Below are 19,963 nucleotides of genomic sequence, written 5' to 3' on the forward strand. Positions count from 1 at the left end.
CTGCTTCTTCCCAGTCTTCTGGTGACTCCACGTTCTTCTCAGAGTTCTCTCTCTACCCAGAAGTCCCATTGACCATTCAAATATTTTTCAAATGTATTTATTTTATTTCATGTGCATTGGTGTTTTGCTTGCATGTGTGCCTGTGTGAGGGTGTCATGTCCCCTGAAACTGAAGTTGCAGACAGTTGTGAGCTGCCATATGGGTACTGAAAATTGAACCCAGGTCCTCTGGAAGAGCAGTCAGTATTCTCAACTGCTGAGCCATTTCTCCAGCTGCCCCTCCCCCATTCAGCTATTTATTACACCAATCACAGCAACACATCTTCTCACAGTGTACAAATGTCTCACAACAAAAATCATATCAGCACTTAAAACTCTCTGATAAATTAGTTGATATAAACATATTCATCAGTGATTGCTATCATTATAAAAAGAAAAAGGCAAGAACACATTTATGTATTGCCTAGTGGAAAAGCACACAGCCTCCTAGGAAGTAATCTTGTCCTAAATAAAAATTGAATCTGATTAAAAAAAAGAAAATTTAGATCCAATTACTGAGTCACATAAAAATACAGAAAGGAAGGGAACATGTTATATAAATATCAAGTGTCAAAATTTACATTGTGGCAAACAATACAACATAGTACTTTATCCCCCAAAGAGAAAAATAATATAGAGGCCTTAAAACATGTACCAATCAAGCCAGGAGTGGTGATGCCCACCTTTGATCCCAGTACTCAGGAGGCAGAGGCAAGTTTGAGACCAGGCCTGGTCTACAAAAGAGTTCCAGGACAGCTAGGACTATTATACAGAGAAACCATGTCTCAAAAAAAACAAAAACAAACCAACTCCCCAAAAAGTAGCAACCAAGCACAGTATAACTCAACAAACTGGAAAAAATAATATATGCTAATGTGTATGGACAGAAAGCAGCCTCATTAGTGGTTGCTCAGGACAGGAGACCTAAGGTAGGGAACGTAATAGCTAACAGGAATGGATTTCCCTTTGGATAATGAGAAAGTTTAAAAATTGAAAATTAACTGTGGTGATAGCTGTATAACTCTGAAATATTAAGAATCTCTGAATGGTACACCTTTCAGTGGGTGGATTGTGAAGTATGTAAATTTGATTTTAATAAAAATTAGTACATATATATTGTAAGCATTGCTGCTCAGATGAAAAGGGATTCTGGCACGGGGGAGCCACAGAATACTAAGTGTTAGAGCTCAGATGGAAACCCCCTGCTCTGTCCTGCTCTGCCTTCTGGCAAAGGAAAATCTCACCCAATGAAGTTCAAAAGATTTATTGGGAGGGAAGAATCTAGGAGAGTGGAGCCTCTGCCAGGGTGGAAAAAGACAACAGCAAACTGAACATCCTACAGTTTATATAGGGCTTCTTAGAGGCCGAGTTTTCCAGGGAAAAGATTTCCAAGGTGGCGATTGGTCAGATTTTAGTCCCTGAGTTCAGATTGCCTAGATCTCGTGCTTAGGGACTGATTGGTTTTCTGCTCAGGGTTCAGGGCCAGATTTGGCTCTGGTTTAAGGACCAAAGTGTGTTTATTTCATTGGTCCTTTTTAGCCTTTTGGCTCTAATTTTAGGGCCATGGCATATTTTTTCACTGGCTCTGATATAGAGCCAAAGTGTGTTTCTTTGGCACTAATTTTGGGGTCAGAGTTCATTCTTTGGCTCTGGTTTCAGGGCCAAAGTGTGTTTCTTTGGCTCTGTTCAGGATGTGTTTCTTTGGTTGGCCCTTTTCCCCTTACATATATTATAAACTTTACACATATATATTACATATGGTGTGTATTACTATTGTTCTGTATGGTCTTAAGATGATAAACAATAGCTGGACTTACAGTCTTGAGTGAGCAAGTTTAGTAAGTACATAGTATGCAAAAGAATGAATAGCTGGGCAGTGGTGGTACATGCCTTTAATCCCTGCTCTTCGGGGAGGCAGAGGCAGGTGGATATCTGTGACTTCTAGGCCAGTTTGGTCTACAGAGCTAGTTCTAGGACATCTCGGACTACAAAGAGAAACCATATCTTGAAAAACAAACAAAAAGAATAAATAGAATAACAAGGAGTAGACAGAAAGCAAAACATTGATGGGGAACGTTCTTCTGTATATATGTTTCTCTTATTGGTTGATGAATAAAACAGTTTGGCCAATAGATGCAGGAAGGTAGGTGGCGCTAGGAAATGAGGAGAATCCTAAGAAAGGTAGGCAGGGGAGACGGGAGGGAGACACCATGTAGATGAGGAAGAAATAACAGGTCCGGACCTTTCTCCAGTAATATAAGGCCATCTGGAAATACTTAGATTAATAGAAATGGGTTAATAATTAAAACATAGCTAGCCAATAAGAAGCCCTAACCATCACCCAATAGTTTTTTTAAATTTTATTTATTAATTAAGCATACAGTGTTCTTTCTGCCTGTAGGCTGAAAGAAGGCACCTGCTCTCATTACAGATGGTTGTGAGCCACCATGTGGTTGCTGGAAATTGAACTCAAGACCTTTGGAAAAACAGCCAGTGCTCTTAACCTCTGAGCCATCTCTCCAGCCCCCACCCAATAGTTTTATAATTAATATAAGTCTCTATGTGTTTATTTGGGGCTGAAGGATGGTGGGACCTGTAGAGAAAAGAAAACTAGAACAACAGAACATCATTCAATTGGGCACTTAAAACACCCAGCAGAAATTGACTGCAGATGCCCCATTGAGACAGCCAGCTAGAGTTCCTGACTGAGAGCCAAAGTGTCCCCTCAGGAAATGCTTCCAAGGATAAGAATAAATAGCACAGAAAGGTAACAACATCAAATTAGATTTTGAAAACCATCTGGCAGAAACCAATGGACAAGCCAAAGCAGTCAAATGAACCTCTAGTTTCCTATTCTCACTACAGGCATTTAAATATCATGGGATAAATAGTAACCTCTATTAGAAATGGTTTACCTTAGAGTTGTTTTCAAAGACACTGTTTTTATTCTTGGGTTATTTGGCTTTTTTCTTCTTTTGCTGTTACAGAGATGTGTGTGTGTGCTGGGATGGCAGGTCATCTATAGACAAAGGGGCCTTAGAAGATACTATAAGAAAAACATCCTTGCATCTTAAATGGGAGGTAGGGAGGCAACCCCATTTCTAGAGCCAGCTTCTCAGTAAGACCAAACAGTACACAACAATTTAACAATTTTATATACAGTATAGCTATGTAACAAATATATTTTACATTATTCAAGGGGTATCACATAGAACTATCAAATCTGTAAAAGAAGAGATCTGAAGATGGAGAAAAAATATTCAAAGGATGGAATATTACTATTTAGAGGAAATAATGCAATGCAAGAAAAAGCATGGTATTTTAGAGGTCAAACAAAACAAAACAAAAAACTGTGACTGCCATGTTTTCTTGAAGGACAGTAGTGTTATGAAAGCCACAGTAAGAGCTTGGGACTTTACCTGAGAACAATAGAAATTGTTGGCTGCTGGCTGACATGGTTGTCAAGCATTACAATTCTGGCTACTGCTTGGTCAGTGAAGAGAAGGGAAAGTCTATTTGGGAACCAGGTAAGCAATATTACAATTTCCTGGGTACCATCTGTTCTATTTCAGGATGGTGACAGTGGGAAAGAACATATTGAACAGAAATCCTTCAATTGGACAGGTTTGCAGTAGGGTGAGAAAGAGACAGAGTTGACCTACCCAACTGAGCGGATGGTGAAATGGGAACATTAGAGCGGCATGTTTCAAGGTAAGGAAAAGAGATTGATTTTTGTTTATAGAGTTGGGAGAATCTATGAGAAAGCAAGCTTGAATAATTTCAGTCAGACCAGAAATTTTTCTGGCGAGTATAAAGCATTCTGAAATATGTTTCCATCTAAATAGCTAAGTTCCCACTCAGCAGTAACAGTCTACCATGACAGAGTATCATTTTTGCCAGAAATGAATCTCTCTAACAGCTTACAGATAAAATAATCCCCCCTGGAATTTGCCTGGAATTTGAATTCCTCAGAATCATCCACACTGGGTTAATAATTAAAAAGTTCCTCATAGTGTTTGTTTCACCTGTGTACAGGATTACAGTTTCACAAAATCCTCCCAACAGAATTATTCAACCTCCTGTCAAAGAAAGGTCTACCTATTCTAGCAACCCAAGGGCAAGTCTCTGCTAGCTCAGGAAGAAAAGAGGTGGGAGGCTGAAGAAGCCACAGAAACTGATACTGAAGAGGGTTCCAGCAACAGTTCATCTTCTTTGCATTTTTTTTTCCCTCGAACCCTCTAGAACTCTGCCTTTAAGAGATCATCAGCCATTTGTTGCTTACTAAATTCTTCAGACATAGGGTGGGAATGGGATGGGAGGATAACATTTTTAGAGGCAAAATGAGAAATAGACAAAGCTTAGGAGAGAAAATGAAATAAGAAAATGAAAGTCGTGTGTGTGTGGGGTGGTGGTGGTGGGGGTGGTTTCTGCCTGTCCTGTGAACAGTAGCTGCCATCTCAGGCCCTTGAGTCACAATTAGAGAAGTCCAATTGAATGCTCTTTTATTGACTGTCTATTAATTATCCTAAGACTTTATTTGTCTACTTTATTCCCACTGGATTCTTCACCAGTTGTTTCCATGATATGTTTTCAGCACATATTCCACCAAGAGCCTTAAGCTCAGGCACCTCCAAGATAGTAAGATTCTTCAATTCTCAGTGCAAACACAGGCCCAATTTATTTAAAAACATGATAGAGTAAAATACTTTCTATATACTTGAAAATTTGTTGGAAATTGTGAAGGGCTACACAGACTTTAGTTTTGTTTCCTTTATTTTGAAAGTAGATTTCATTGGTGCTTGGTGGCTTGCTTTGTGGAGGGTGGCTTAAAGTCAGAAGAGGCGAAGTGTCTATCTCTTGCAGCCGGGAGATCAACCTACATTGCACAAAGGAGTCTTTCGGTTTAAAAGCTGGAGGTGTGGGTACATAGTATGCATATGCAATTGCACAGCGCCCAAGGTGCAGCGCCTAGACTGACATCCTGCCTTCTTCCACTTTACTGGGGCACAAAGACGCCTACCACCAGGGGTACCCCCCAACTCACCCCCGCTAAAACACCAGGTCTCGTTCTCTGAGATCTGAGGAAGTCACAGATTAGGGCTTTGGGGGTTTTAATACCCTAAGCACTGATTTTGCAGGCGACCAAAACTTGAAAGCCCTTTAGACAGTGATCAGTCAAGTGATCTGCACATTCCCTGCCCCAAGGGCAGAGAGGAGTCGGTGTACGAGAATGCGGTTCTGGGGGAGGGGGGGAATAGTTCACAGTCACTTTATGTTGTGGAACCCTGTTCGTGAAACGAGAGACGTGGGAGCCGATTTTTTTCTTGTCATCTCAGTACTGTACTTTCTGCCAAGGTAATCAGAAAAATGCTAGGGCAACCTCACAGCACTACGAAGATGCCAGGCGCGCCAAAACGCTCTGTGGTATTGCTTGCAAGGGATCCGTTCATCGGGGTGAATGCAGGAGAGCTTGTCAGTTGTGGACACACATTAAAGGCGTCAGTTTCCACGTGCAAAAAAATAGCCACATCACCCAAATTCCTTTCCCGACAGACAAGCCCTGGGGGTGCTTAGCAGCTACAAAAACCAATAGGAAAAAAAACAGTTTTTTTAGGCTTTCAGTGCCAAGGGAAGCCAAACCGTTCTAACGTTTCCCTTGGTGCAGGCTCAGACCACAGCTACAGGACAAACTGGACAGGCCTTGTGGCGCTTATGTAGACGCATGACCCGGTCAAGGCCCGCGCGGCACTTCGGTGTCTGGCTGGCTCGACAGGGTAAGGACAGCTCGCTCTGCGCTTGCGCAGTAGCTGAGTCCCGCCTTCAGCCCGGCCCCGCCCCTCCCCTTCCCCAGCCCGGCCGTCCGCGCGGAGCATTGTGGGACACAAACAAAGTGCCCCCAAACAGGCTGGAGTGAAACGAGCGGCTACGGCGGCGCCGGCCCGCACGCGCGCTGCGGCGGCTCCCTCCCAGCCTCCCCTCCCCTCCCCTCAGTCCCTGTCCCCTTCCCCACCCCGCCCCGCCGGGCCAGCGCTAACCGTCGCCCGCCCTCGGCAACCGCCCCCAACGGCCGCCCGCGCGTAGCGGGCTGGGCCCCTCGTTCCTCCTCTCAGGCCCACGGGCGCCGGGCGCTCTCCTCGCGCCTCGCACTCTCACACCTCGCGGGCACGCGGGGGAGCGGCGCCGCCATGCGCGCCCAGTTGCAGGCTGCACACTGGCCTAGGCGCGGCGGCCCGAGATAGGGTCCCTTGAGCCTCCCGGGGGAGGAGAGGAGCTAGCCGCGCGCTCCGCCCCCTCCCCCCGGGTTGCCGGCGCCACCGCCGCCGCCACCACCACCTCGCCGCCTCAGTCTGGCGGGGAAGAGGAGGAGTAACAGGCCTCCGGACCCCCGCACCGCCGGCCGCAGGTAACAGAGGGAAGAGCCAGCTAGGGGAGCGGGAGACGGCGGGCCAGCCCGGGGACCGGCACCACGCGTCGCCCACCTGGACACGGCGGGGGGAAAGGAAACGTGGTTTGTCACTCTGATTGGTGCGGGGAAACACCCCACAAGGTCCCCTCGGGATTCGGGAAGGGGGAGCGGCTGGCCTTGGTCCCTGAGGACCTGAAGTAGTCACCCGGATCTTCCAGGGGAACGGATTTGCAAGACAATCCGCCCAACACCAAATGCTATGCCGGTGAGGTGTGTTTATAGCCGCTCACCTGGTCCACCCGCGAGCCCTAGACCTGTTTATTCCCCCTCTCCCCGGCTGCCCCTCCACCCGGTATTAGAAAGGCACTTTTAAAAGAAAGGAGGAAGAGAATGCAAACACACCTCTTCCCCCCCCCCAACCTACCTGAGGATCTCTCTGTATCTGGTCATTTTACTGTCGGCCTAACAAAAAGAAAGGGGTTACCTACAAGTGAAATGACAAGTTATAACTGATGAAAGGAAATTGTATCTGTTTGATTTTTGTGAACCTTATCCGGAATCTTTTGTAAACTGCGTTGTTCGTGTACTTTCTAGTAACTTACAGAATTTAAGATCAAAGCTTGTTTTTTAAATATATAAGCAGCATACTAATCTTTTGAGTGTGTTTATCGGAAAAATTCTTCCGCTCATTAGAATTTTGTGCGGAGATAAGTTAATACCAAAAGCAGACTACAATATAATAGATACCAGAAGCCGGGTAAAAATTTGATATTTACTTTTGCTTTCTTGGTGATTTTTGGTTTAAAAAAAAAAAAACTATAGGTCTTGATCTTTTTTCCTCCCATTCACTCTGATTTCCAGGTGACTTACAATAATCATCTGTGTCTATTGTAGTTTTCCACGTGGAATGTAAAAATTAGTGTTTTCTTAATACTTTTATGTATTTATTTAATTACAAAAACCAGATTTACTTTGTGCAATAGTTTTGTTTTTTATATATGTAGTCTTAGTCTCAGAACCCGATGATACAGATAATGACAATTGAATTTTATAGAAGAGACAGAAACTTGGTAACGTTAATTGTAGCTCCTTCTAGGTTATGCAAGTAGAAAGTTGACAATTGAACCCTGTACTTCTCGTGAGTGGTGAGTGACATAATTTCTTTTATGACCTCAAACTTTTCAGTTTCACAGAAGTTATCTGAAAAATACAGTAACCATATTAGTACCAGATTCGGTGATCACAGTTTTTTTCTATATTGTTGCCTGTTTAGTTGTTGTTGTTGTTGCTGTTGTGTTGAGACAGTGTGCCTCTACCCCCTCCTAAGTGCTAGAATTTGATTTCTTCCTCCACCACCATATTTGATTTTTTTTTTTGTTTTGTTTTGTTTTTTGTTTTGTTTTTCGAGGCAGGGTTTCTCTGTATTGCTGTGGAGCCTGTCTTGAAACTCATTCTGTAGACCAGGCTGACCTCACAAGGATCCGCTTGCCTCTGACTCCTGAGTGCTGGGACAAAAGGCTTGTGCCACCAATGCCCGGCCCATGTTTGATTCTTAAATATTTCCTAAAAATACCAAGTCAGTAACAGTGCCCATCAAAATTTTTATATTCAGATTTTCCTCACCTGTGCCTAAGTATCTCCACAGGCTGTGGTCAATCAAGATTCATGAATTGCATTTGGTGATTATGTTTATTTAGTCATGCCTTTTGCTTTTGTTAAAAAGAAAAGGGTAGTACCCAAACTATCTCCTTTTTCTTTTTTCTTTAATTTTTTTTTTTTTTTTTTTTGTCATTTAGCTGACCAAACCAGTTGCTTTGTAGAACATTTGAGCCATTTAAGCCTTGACCTTATCCTCCTAGTGTCATTTCATTTACTGCTCTTTCTTTATTTTATGATAATATTTTTTATTTAAATTGGAAATAAGCTTGTTTTACATGTCAATCCCAGTTCCCTCACCCTCCCCTCCTCCACCCCATACCCAACCTTCATCCTGTCCCCTTTCAGGGAGGATGAGGCTTTCCATGAGGGACTCTTCAAAGTCTGTCATCATTTGGAGCAGGGCCTAGCCCCCCCCCCCCATGTGTCTAGGCTGAGAGTATCCCCCTGTATAGAATGGGTTCCCAAAATCCATTCATATATTAGGGATAAATACTGATCCACTACCAGAGGCCTGCCCCATAGACTGCCCAGTTCTTCTAACTAATTCAGGGGGTCTGGATCAGTCCTATGTTGGTTTCCCAGCTATCAGACTGGGGTTCATGAGCTCCCTCTTATTCAGGTCAGCTGTTCCTGTGGGTTTCTCCAGCCTGGTCTTCTTTGGACATCATTCCTTCCTCTCTGCAACTGGATTCCAGGAGTTTGGCTCAGTGTTTAGCTGTGGGTGTCTGCTTCTGCTTCTATCAGCTACTGGATGAAGGCTCTAGGGTGGCATATAAGGTAGTTGTCAATCTCAATATCGGGGAAAGGGCATTTAAGGTAGGTAGCCTCTCCATTATTGCTTAGATTGTTAGTTGGTGTCATTCTTGTAGATTTCTGGACATTTCCCTAGTGCCAGATTTCTCTATACCTATGATGGCTCCCTTTATTATGGTATCTTTTTTTGCTCTCCTCTGTTCTTTCCCTGACTTAATCTTCCTGCTCTCTCATGCCCTCCTCCCTCCTCTTCTCCCTCCTCCTTCTCCTAACTCCCTCTCCCCTCCTCCCATGCTCCCAATTTGCTCAGGAGGTTTTGTCTCTTTCCTCTTTTGTGGGGGACCATACATGTCTCTCTTAGGGTTCTCGTATCCTAGCTTTTCTGGTGGTGTGGATTGTAGGCTGTATGTCTAAAATCCATATATGAATGAGTACATACAGTGTTCGTGTTTTTGTGCCTGGGTTACCTCACTCAGGATGGTTTCTTCTAGTTCCATCCATTTGCCTGCAAATTTCAAGATTCCTTTGTTTTTTTTCCCCACAGAATTGTACTCCATTGTGTAAATGTACCGTTTTCTCCATCCTTTCTTCAGTTAAGGGGCATCAAGGTTGCTTCCAGAGTCTGGGTATTACAAATAATACTGCTATGAACATAGTTGAATGGATGTCCTTGTATGTATGTATATCTTTTGGGTATATGCCTAAGAGTGGAATTGCTGGATCTTGTGGTAGACTGATTCCCTTTTTCCTGAGGAACCACCATACTGATTTCCAAAGTGGCTGTATGAGTTTGCACTCCCACCCAGCAATGGAGGAGTGTTCCTTTCTCCACATCCTCTCAAGCACAAACTCTCTTTGGTGTTTTTTATTTTAGCCATTCTGACAAGAGTAAGGTGGTATCTCAGAGTTGTTTTGATTTTCATTTTCCTGATGGCTAGGAGAATGTAAGGCTTTTTCTTTTTAAAGTGACAGTTTGGTTCCAGACCTGTCCATCTGCTGGTCTATGGTTGTAAGGCCAAGGATATCTATGAATACAGCCCAACACAGAGTTGTAAACTGAAAATACTGGTTTGTGTGTATGCAACTTGATTGATTGTACAGTTCCTTTGAGAGCTGTAGATAATAGTGTCAAAAGATTGGACATCCTTGGAACAAAGATTTAATTAGTTTAAAGTGAAACCTTATTTCGCAAGAGTACTTAAATAGGTGATGCGCTGGACTTCGTATCGGGTCACGACACAGTTGATGATGTTAAATTAAAGTGACTCTAAGGTCTTTTGTGAAGGTGTGGTTGAACAGTTTGATTATATGTGACCTTCAGGTAGTAACTCTTTGACAGGAAGCAAGTAACTTGTTTCTGACTAAACTTTCCTTAGTGATTTTTAGCTCTTGAGTCTCTGAAAAGTTAAGATTTTCTTTATTATGTATGAACTAAATTTCTTCCTTAAAAATGCAGATTAAGTGCTTGATTTTATCACCTTAATTATTGATTTTTAGAGTAAAGAGCTAGGGAAATTGTTATCCTAATGAACAAATTGATTTGTTTTTTCATTTTAGAGGGCTATGGTAACCATTACAGAATTGAGATTTGAGGGGTAATACCACCAGCGAGTTTATTCATTTTATAACCAATTAGGATCCTTTTTGAGGCTATGGGAACTCTTTCAAACTGGCTGCTGTCTTTTGACACTTAGGCTCATCTCTGTTCTGGAGATGAGTACTTTGTGCTACAAGGTACCCTAAACTGCTTTTATCCTAGGAGTCTTGGTCATTTGGATGAGAAATGGTATATATGAAACGATCTGAAAGTTTGGCATAACTGTCTCTTGTTTGACTTGTTTGAAGGCTAGAACTAAGAATTTACTTACATAGACAGGGTCTCACTATAAACTCCTGGCTGCTCTGGAACTCAAAAGAAATCCTCCTCAGCCTTTCAGGTGCTGGGATTAAGGTATGGGCTGGCACACCCAGTCATTTTGCATTTGTTTAAATTGTGAGTTCATAGTAATAGGTCCAATTCAAATTAGCAGAATAGACTATTGCTACTAGTATTTTCCTCTATTCTACTTTTGTGAAAAATGAAGATCTTGCTAACAAAAGTATGTTTGTTGGCTTTATCTGCTCTATTTAAAATCATTTAAAATTGCAATACCAGTACTATTGATTCTTAATAAAATTGGAGATTAATTTTAAGACCTTTTTGTTTGTTTTTCAAGACAGGGTTTCTATGTAGCTTTGGAGCCTGTCCTGGAACTCGCTCTGTAGACAAGGCTAGCCTCGAACTCACAGAGATCTGCTTGCCTCTGCCTCCCCAGTGCTGGGATTAAAGGGATGAGCCACCATCACCCAGCATGATTTTTTTTTTCTTTTAGGATTTAAACATTTTTATGTGTATCGGTGTTTTCCCTGCATATATGTGTCCTGTGTGTACCTGTGCCCTCAGAGGCTGGAAGAGGGGTTGGAGCTCCTGGAATTAGAGTTACAGTGGTTGTGAGCTAACATATGGATACAGGGAACTAAACCTGGGTGCTCTGCATGGAACAAGTACTCTTAATTGCTAAGCCATCTCTAGCCCCAGGATTTTAGTTTTGAATGTATAAAATATATACATAGTTCAGAATAATGTTTCAAAAACTACCTTTTTTTTAAAACTTAAGAAAACTTCACTCAAGGGCCCAAGTTGAGGACCCCAGTACTATCAGAAATCAAAACCAAAACCTTGGCTCAAGGGCCAGAGGGTTAGCAGTAGGGTAGGCTGAAGTCACATAGTCCTACTATTTTTGTTTGCTTGTTTATTGCTTTTTTTAAAAAAAAAAATTTGAAGTATATATTAGTACTACTTTTGTTTTATAATTACATTCAGATACTTTTGGCTAACCTTTGGAAATTTGTAGAGATGTAGATTTGAAGCTTGTTTTTGCAGATGTCATATTTTAAGCAATAATTCATGAAAGAAAAACTGCAACTTTTAATTTTTTCTGGGGAATGGGGAGTAGCTCCATACCTGCAATAGGAAGCATGAAGTCCTGGGTCCAGCTCTCTAGCACCAGTGTGTGGAGGGTGGGAGCCTGGGATTTGGAGCATGGGTAGAGAGAAGGATCCTGAGACTTGCTAGACAGCCAGTCTAGCCAATAGATGGTCTCCAGGAAAGTGATGGAGGAAGACTGACCTTGAACCTTCCTTACCCCGCCCCCATCATTCTTTAAAGCTAAATGTAATTGATGGAGATTTTATGGTTTTATTTATTTTTGGAGATACTGTTTCTCTGTGTAGCGCTGGCTGTCCTAGAACTAACTCTGTAAACCAGGCTGGCCTCAAACTCACAGAGATCCACCTGCCTCTGCCTCCCAAGTGCTGGGATTGAAGGTGTGAGCCACCACCACCTGGCAAATATTAGCTTTTATTTATACTACACAACAAAACTGGCATTCATAACTGTCTGTAGATATAAAGGCTGTTTGAACTCATAAAGATAACATTTTTTAGATTACATAAATTTGATACAAATTTATAATTATGTGGTCTGAAATACTACATTCAGGTAGTTTTCAGAGGGAGCAGTGGTTGTCTAAAGTAGGTATGTATAGCCATGTAGCAGCTTTAGCATATTGTGATATGCTACGTGGGATAATCTGATTGTAATTACTAGCATTTGCTGCACTTTCCCTACACTAAAATTTAGATATTGCTACTAGTATTTTATTTTGCAAATAAATAAACTGAAAGCTAGAAGAATTAAATGACATGTCTAAAATATAGTGAGTGGCAGACCCAGGTTTCAAATTCATCTATTATTTTCAGAGTTAGCACTTACCTACTTGTGAGTGTAACAAGCCAAGACACTAAACTTATTTCCAGTACTATTTGTAAGGAACTACATGACTCAAATTATATTATAGAAACACTGAAATTGTGGGCCAGAAGTCACAAGTATTTGTCTTATTTATTATAAATTCTTAGATTTCCCCTTTTAAGAAATTTGGGAGTCCTGACCCTGTGTCAAGAATTGCCTGTAGAGTAAGATTTTATAAAAAGTATCAGAACTCAAGATGGATTGATAAGTGGATAGGTTTGCTTAAAAAAAAAAAAAAAAGTATATTACAGAGTGTTGATAGGCATGGCTGTTTAATTAGCTATAAGTTTGTTTTGTCTTTTAAATTTTTTCTGTACCTGAAAATTTGATGTTTGGGAGTAATTAAACATCAGTTCTTATTAAAAACTATTACTGGGGGGCTGTAGTTCAGGGTGGAAGGGTGCTGGCCTAGCATATGAGGTCTCTGCATTGTGTAAATTGAGGTAGTGACAGGCCTGAGCCTCTAATACCAGCACTCCAGTGGAAGCAAGAGGATTAAGGTCATCCTAGACCTAAGCCAGTTTGGTCACTCTGGGTTTTTGCATGGGGTCCTGTCTCATGCAATAAAGTTTGAGTTCTTCAAAATAAAACAAACAACTGCCCCATACCTCCAGTATTATGACAGTTAACACAGAGACCACCCACCCACCAATCATTGTACAATGAATGAGAGATGTGAAATACTCAGCTTTAAGAGAGATGTATAGTACCTCCAGAGTTCAGGATCTTCTAGGAAGGACAGAAAAATTATAAGAGCAAGCCAAACGTGGTGGTGGCTGACTTAAAGGAAATAGTACTTTCTGGACACAACAGCTGTTCATATAAACTCAGTGGTTGTGACAGCATGACCAAGACAGGGCAGACAAAAATCCCTGCATTGTGGGAATGGGTGTAATAGAGTCTTTCTCTGACCTGCTAGCCAACCCCCAAATAATGACACAGAGATGTTTTATTAATTATGAAAGCTCAGCCTTAGCTTAGGCTTATTTCTAGCTAGCTCTTATCACTTAAATTAACCCATTTCTATTAATGTATGTGCTGCCATGTGGCTTGTGGCTTTTTAACTCTCCTGTATATCCTGCTTCTCTGTGTCTGGTTGGCAGCTTCCCTTTTTTTTCTTCCCAGAGCTCTCTCTGTCGGGAAGTCCTGCCTATACCTGCCTAGCTATTTGCAGTTTAGCTTTTTGTTAAACTAATCACAGTGAGATTTTGGCCATACTACAGGGCAGATCCCATACTGAAGAGTAAATTAGGCAACATAAACTGGAATAGTGGAAAAGGGAGAAAAAAAAAAACCCTCAAAATTAGGTGGGTAAGGAGTTAAAGATGGCTATGGAAGGATTTGGGGGTAAATATGATCAAAATTTATGTTCTCAAGGAATTAAAAATATATATTTTTTATCCCAGTATTGACAACTGTTTAAAAACCAATAAAATACACTATCCCCCTGTGTCTTTGTGTACAAATACTCCTCTGAAATATCTGGTAAATATTTATAGGTTTTTTTTATAAGATTTAAAAAATTATATTAGTGAATATGAGCATGTGAGCATAAGTAGTTACAAGTGGTTGTGAGCCACTTGACATAGGTGGTAGGAGTTAAACTCAGGTTCTCAAATTGCAAAGGTTAAGAAGAGGGCTCTTAACCATTGAGCTATCTCTCCAGCCCCCCTTCCTAGACTTGTAAAGGCGGTTTCCTCATTACTTAAGAGGCTCTTAATTACATTCCTAACAATTTTTAATACCCTTACAATTATTACATATATCAAAAATAGTTTCTCCCTGTGGTTTTATGACATTTTGTAGAATGAAGTTCATGTAATTTTATGGGGGTATTTTTATTTTAAATGCCTCTACATTCATTATGAAACAAATAGTTCTCCCATAAATAAGGATTGATTAAAAATTGAAAATCTTGGTTGTTGGTATTAGTGATGGTTTGTTGAGATTGGTTTTCATTATGTAGTCTAGACTGTTTTGGATAGGTTATTCATGAACTCCTTGCAGTTCTTCTGTCTCAGTTTTCCCAGTGTTGGGATGGCAGATGTTATACCACTATGCTTTAGTTTAGTCAATAGTGACTGCATGTATGTTTGCCTTTAAAAATACAAAGAAACATTAAGTTTGTGTTATGCTCTTGTTTGAATGCTACATTAATTTCTTCATTTAACATTAGTGCCTCAAATGCCTTGGCCAGCAGTTTTATTTACTCTGGAATAAATCCTGGTGCCTAAGAGGCCAGAAGTGGGTGTTGAATCCCCTAGAACTGGAATTATAGGCATTTGTGAATGTTGAAGTACAGCTTCCAAAAAGGGCATCAGAGGTTGAGAACTAGAAATGCATATGTTGTATTTAAAGAATGAGGAGCCAGAGTAGGTTTTGCTGAGGTAGAATTCATATTAGAATGTATGAAGGGAGAAGTGGAAGCCTAAAGCATCTAAAAGGAGACTGGAACAGAAATTATGTATATATAGTGAAAAAACCTAGCATCAGATGTAAGTAGATATTACTGGCCCCATGATGTTTCATCTTTTTTCTTTTGCATTCTGTGTATATGTGTTCTTTGCATGTAAGCACACATATAGATGTGTGTGTGGGGTTCTGAGGACAGTTTGACAGAAGTTGGTTCTCTCTTTTACAATATGTGTGTCCTGAGAATTGATTTTGGGTCATCAGGCTTGATGAGCTAGCTATCTTGCCAGCCCTCATTTCTTCTGAGTCTCCATTTCCTTGTTAGTATAGTAGGAAATAATAATTCTCTTATGTTAATAAGTAATCTTGTTTCTTAAAAATCAGTATTAAATGTTCCAGCATATGGAGGTACTGTGAGGGACCCAAGATTAATAGTTGTTTAATGTACTAAAGCATGACCTAGCACATTAAACTCCAGTGATTGTCTTATTTAAGTAACAGTAGAGAATTGAAGTTTGGGTAAACTTAGCCAGTCAGAATACTACTGGCTTTGGGAGTTTTTCATTTGGTTGTTGTTTTGTTTTTGTGTGGGAGATAGGGTCTCTCTTTAACCCTGACCTGAAACTTGCTATGTAAATCAGGCTAGCCTCGAACTCAACAAAGGTCCTCCTGTCTCTATATCCTGAGTCCTAGGATTAAAGGCTTGTACCATCATACCCTGCTAGATACCATTTTAAGTAGCCTTAATGTACTTGCAGTAAAAAAGGAAAGAATGGGCTTGCTCTCAATGAACAGGTCTGTGTTGGAAGAAAAAGAAAAATGTATTATTTTCTAGATTATCACAAACTACATAGTAATTTATAATCACAGCTACTGATTCTTTCCCATAAAATTGTCACTAGTAAGCACAGATTAGGTAGGATAAGGACATTGATGGGGAGGTATTTCTGCTTTTCTTTTTGTTATTGCTTTCTGGAGTCATGAAAACTTAAAAGTGCTTTTTGTAAGGAGTGAGAATGGAATTTGGATGTTTTTATTAGTCAGGCTTTTGTAACTGATCAGACATCTGATAGAAACAGTTTAAAGGAGGACAAAATTATTTGGATCGAGGTTGGAAATATTTTAAACTGTTTCTATCACGTGAGCATGGGGGAATTCAACTCATGGAAACCTTAAAACAGGAGAATTTTCATTTGTTTGTGTTTTTTTTTTCAAGACAGGATTTTTTTATGATAATATTTTTAAATTTAAATTTAAAACAAGATTGTTTTACATGTCAATCCCAGTTTCTTCACCCTCCCCTCCTCCCTTGTTCCCCCCCCCCCCACAAACCCCATCCCATCCCATTTTTGTTCCCCGGGGAGGGTGAGGTCTTCCATGGGGAAATCTTCAAATCTGTCATATCATTTGGAGCAGGGTCTAGGGCTGAGAGAATATCCCTGTAAAGACAGGATTTTTCTGTGTGGCAGTACCAGCTGTCCTGGAACTTGGTTTGTAGTCTAGACCTTGAACTCACAGAGCCCTGTCTGTCTCTGCCTCTGGAATTAAAGGCCTGCACCACCCTTGCCCAGCTAAGAAAGAATTTGTAAACTGCTTTCTCCTTTGGTTTCACCCAGGACCTGGCCTATGGTAGCATACTCCCCACATTCAGGTTATACCTTTCCCCCAGTTAATAACTCTCTAGAAACATCCACACAGATACACTTAGAAAGGTATGCTTTGTTAATCTTCTAGGTACTTCTCAATCTAATCAAGTTGACAATCAAGATTAACCATCATGAGGCTGGAGAGATGGCTCCCTACTTAAGAGCATTTGTAGCTTGTCCTAAGTTAGGTTTCTATTGTGATAACACCAAGACCAAAACCAACCTGGGGAGGAAAGGATTTATTTCTTCTTACAACCCTGCTCACAGTCTACCATTAAGGGAAGTGAGGACAGAAACTCAAGCAGGAACCTAGAGGCAGGAACTGAAACATAGATATACATACATACATACATACATACATACATACATACATACATACATACATACATACATGGAGGCATAATGTTTACCAGCTGTTCCTTGTGACTTGGTTGGCCATAACCATCTGCCCAGGAATGGAATCACCCTCTGTGAGCTGTGACATCCATATCAATTACTAATCAAGAAAATGGCCCACATAAACTTGACTATAGGCAACCTTGTGGAGGCATTATATCATTTGTTCTTCTTCCTGGATCTTGTGTCAGGTTGATAAAAAACTAACCAGTACATCCTTCCTGGAGGGGACCCAAGTTCTGTTCTATCATCTATACCAGGAGGCTCACAACCATCTCTAACTCCAGTTTTAGGGAATCTGAGGCCTCTTCTGGGCTCCATGAGCACCTGCACAAACATGGTGCACATACACACACACTTGGGTATACACACACACACACATAAAATAAAAATTAAAAATAAATCTTATAATTATCACTGACCATTTGAAGTATCTATGGGATAGCTATATGATTTTATGTATTAGCAATCTTGAATTGAGTAGCTAAAACAATAAAGGCATTTGCTATTTTAAATAAGATGAATAAGCACTACAGGAGTACAGCCGTGGAGTTGTTTTATTTAACAATCATATGCTTAAGTTCTCACCTGTTAATTTTGTCGTTCTCAGACTAGCTTCTTGATTGTTACAGGATGACTTCTGATTCTTGGTCTTAAACCCAGAAATGAAAGCACTCAACGGGCTTGTTTTGTGCTGTACTCCCCCCACCCCTTTTTTTGCCAAGAGATTTAACTGAAGCTCCTTAGCAATTTCTAGTTTTCTTGGCCAGATAACCTTCTCTTGGCTACTATCTTTTACCTAGATATATTTTTTACACCTCTAGTGAGAATCTGTTGTTGATGTCGGTACCTCTGCCCAATAATGCAAATATGCCCTTCCTTTATGATAGTTTAAGTGTTAAATGACATAACTATTTGAGCACTTACCATGCCACACTAATTTATCATTCATCAGGCACTGGTTAGTGGTTGGAGTTGTTTGGGGACTCCTGTGGGAATTTCTAGAACTTCCAAGAATCCATGAGGTCAAAGCAGTTTTGTAACAGCATTTATTATTATTGTCATCATCATCATTTGGTTTTGGTTTTGTTTAGTTTTTCAAAACAGGGTTTCTCTGTAGCCCTGACTAGAGCCTCAAACTCAGATTAGCCAGCCTCAAAGATGTGTTAGTGGTGACCACTGACTCATGAGATGCTATTTACATCTTTTTTTTTTTCTTCCTTTCTCAGATGTACAGTGGATATTTCCAGAGTGAGGATGTATGGTAGTACATACCTGTAATTATAGCATTTGGGAGCCTGAGGCAGGATCAGGATTACTAGTTTAGCCTGGACTACAGAATAAGCACTAGCCTGGGCTAGAGTGAGACCTGCTTTCCAGAACAAAATCAAACAACAATAAAAAGCTATGCAGAAACCCAATGTAACAGCAGAGTGCAGCTGCAATGGAAACATTCTACTGATTTCCAATAACCAGAATCACACTTTTTGGCCCCAACCCGCCTTTTTTGTCTGAGAAAATATTTTTTAAAAACACTTATCTTGTGAGTTGGGCAAGATGGCACTCTCCTTTAATCCCAGCACTTGAGAAGCAGAGATAGTTGGATCTCTGCAAATTCAAGGCCAGTGTGGTCGATGTACATGACAAGTTCCAAGACAGCCAGGTCTACACAGAAATTGGTTTCAAACCAAACAACAACAAAGTTCTTTTGTGTAACATGTAATTAATAAGCTGTTCTTTGTTTTTTTTTTTTTTTAAAGACAGGGTTTCTCTGTGTAGCTTTGTAGACCAGGCTTTCTCTGTGTAGCTTTGTAGACCAGGCTGGCCTAAACTCACAGAGATCTGTCTGCCTCTGCCTCCCGAGTGCTGGGACTAAAGGTATGTGCCACCACTTCCCAGCCATATACTGGTTTTTAAATGAATCAGTGTTTTGTATTTATTTATTTTGTATGAGTGTAGGTGTGTATGCGCCACAGTGCTAGTCAGATCAACTTTGTAGGGGTCACTTGTCTTCATCTACAATGTGGCTCCAGGGGATGGAACTCAAGTTGTGTTTAGGGGTGGCAATAAATACCTTCCATGCTGAGCCCTCATGCCAGTCCTGAATCTTTTTTTTTTTTTTTTTTAATTTATAATATGGTTGGTGTTAGAAATATGCATTTTATATAAATTTAAGAGGATAAAGAGACAAAAAACTGAAATCTGACTGCTAGGGTTAATGTCACTCTAGCAACATACACCAAAGTTAGTTTCTTGTTATTTTTCTTTGTCTTTTCTTGATTATCCTTAGTTATCATGTAGATACCATGGCTTCATATGTTGTAAAGGTTCTTGACAGTTATTTCAGTCATTCATACTATTTAGTATTTGTCCCATGGATAGGGCCACATGCTTACTTTCCCCCATTCTTTATTGCTCCAGCTCTTCTTTTTTTTTTATTTAATTTTTAAATTTTATTTTCATTGGTCTTTTTCCTGAATGTATACCTGTGTGGGGATGTCAGATCTTGGAGTTACAGACAGTTGATAGCTGCCATGTGGGTGCTGGGAATTGAACCTAGAATCCCTGGAAGAACACTCAGTGCTGAGCGATCTCTCCACTCTCCTTCCTTATTAATCTAGCTATTTCTCATTTCATTTCACTCACAATGGCCTATCTTTATTAGCATTTTCAGCATTTTTATTGGTTTTGTGCCTATCAAACATGGATTTTTTTTTTGTTTGTTTGTTTTGTTTTTTGAGCATCTCAAAACTAAGCACAGAACAAATCAGTGAAGATCAGAAAGCCAAGAATTAAAGGA

General features: G+C 40.6%; 1 protein-coding gene across 2 annotated transcripts in view; it reads left to right on the forward strand.

Moving 5' to 3' along the window:
* Positions 1–6,319: 6,319 nt before the first annotated feature.
* The window catches only part of Zbtb44 (zinc finger and BTB domain containing 44), a 52,552-nt gene continuing 38,908 nt past the window's right edge, over positions 6,320–19,963 (forward strand). For both annotated transcript variants that reach the window (XM_051196980.1, XM_051196981.1), the window contains exon 1: positions 6,320–6,441. The gene's annotated coding sequence lies outside the window, so the exon portion shown is untranslated. The remainder of the gene's footprint in view (positions 6,442–19,963) is intronic.

The sequence above is a fragment of the Phodopus roborovskii genome, unplaced genomic scaffold, assembly GCF_943737965.1.
Source record: "Phodopus roborovskii unplaced genomic scaffold, PHOROB, whole genome shotgun sequence".
NCBI classification, from domain to species: domain Eukaryota; kingdom Metazoa; phylum Chordata; class Mammalia; order Rodentia; family Cricetidae; genus Phodopus; species Phodopus roborovskii.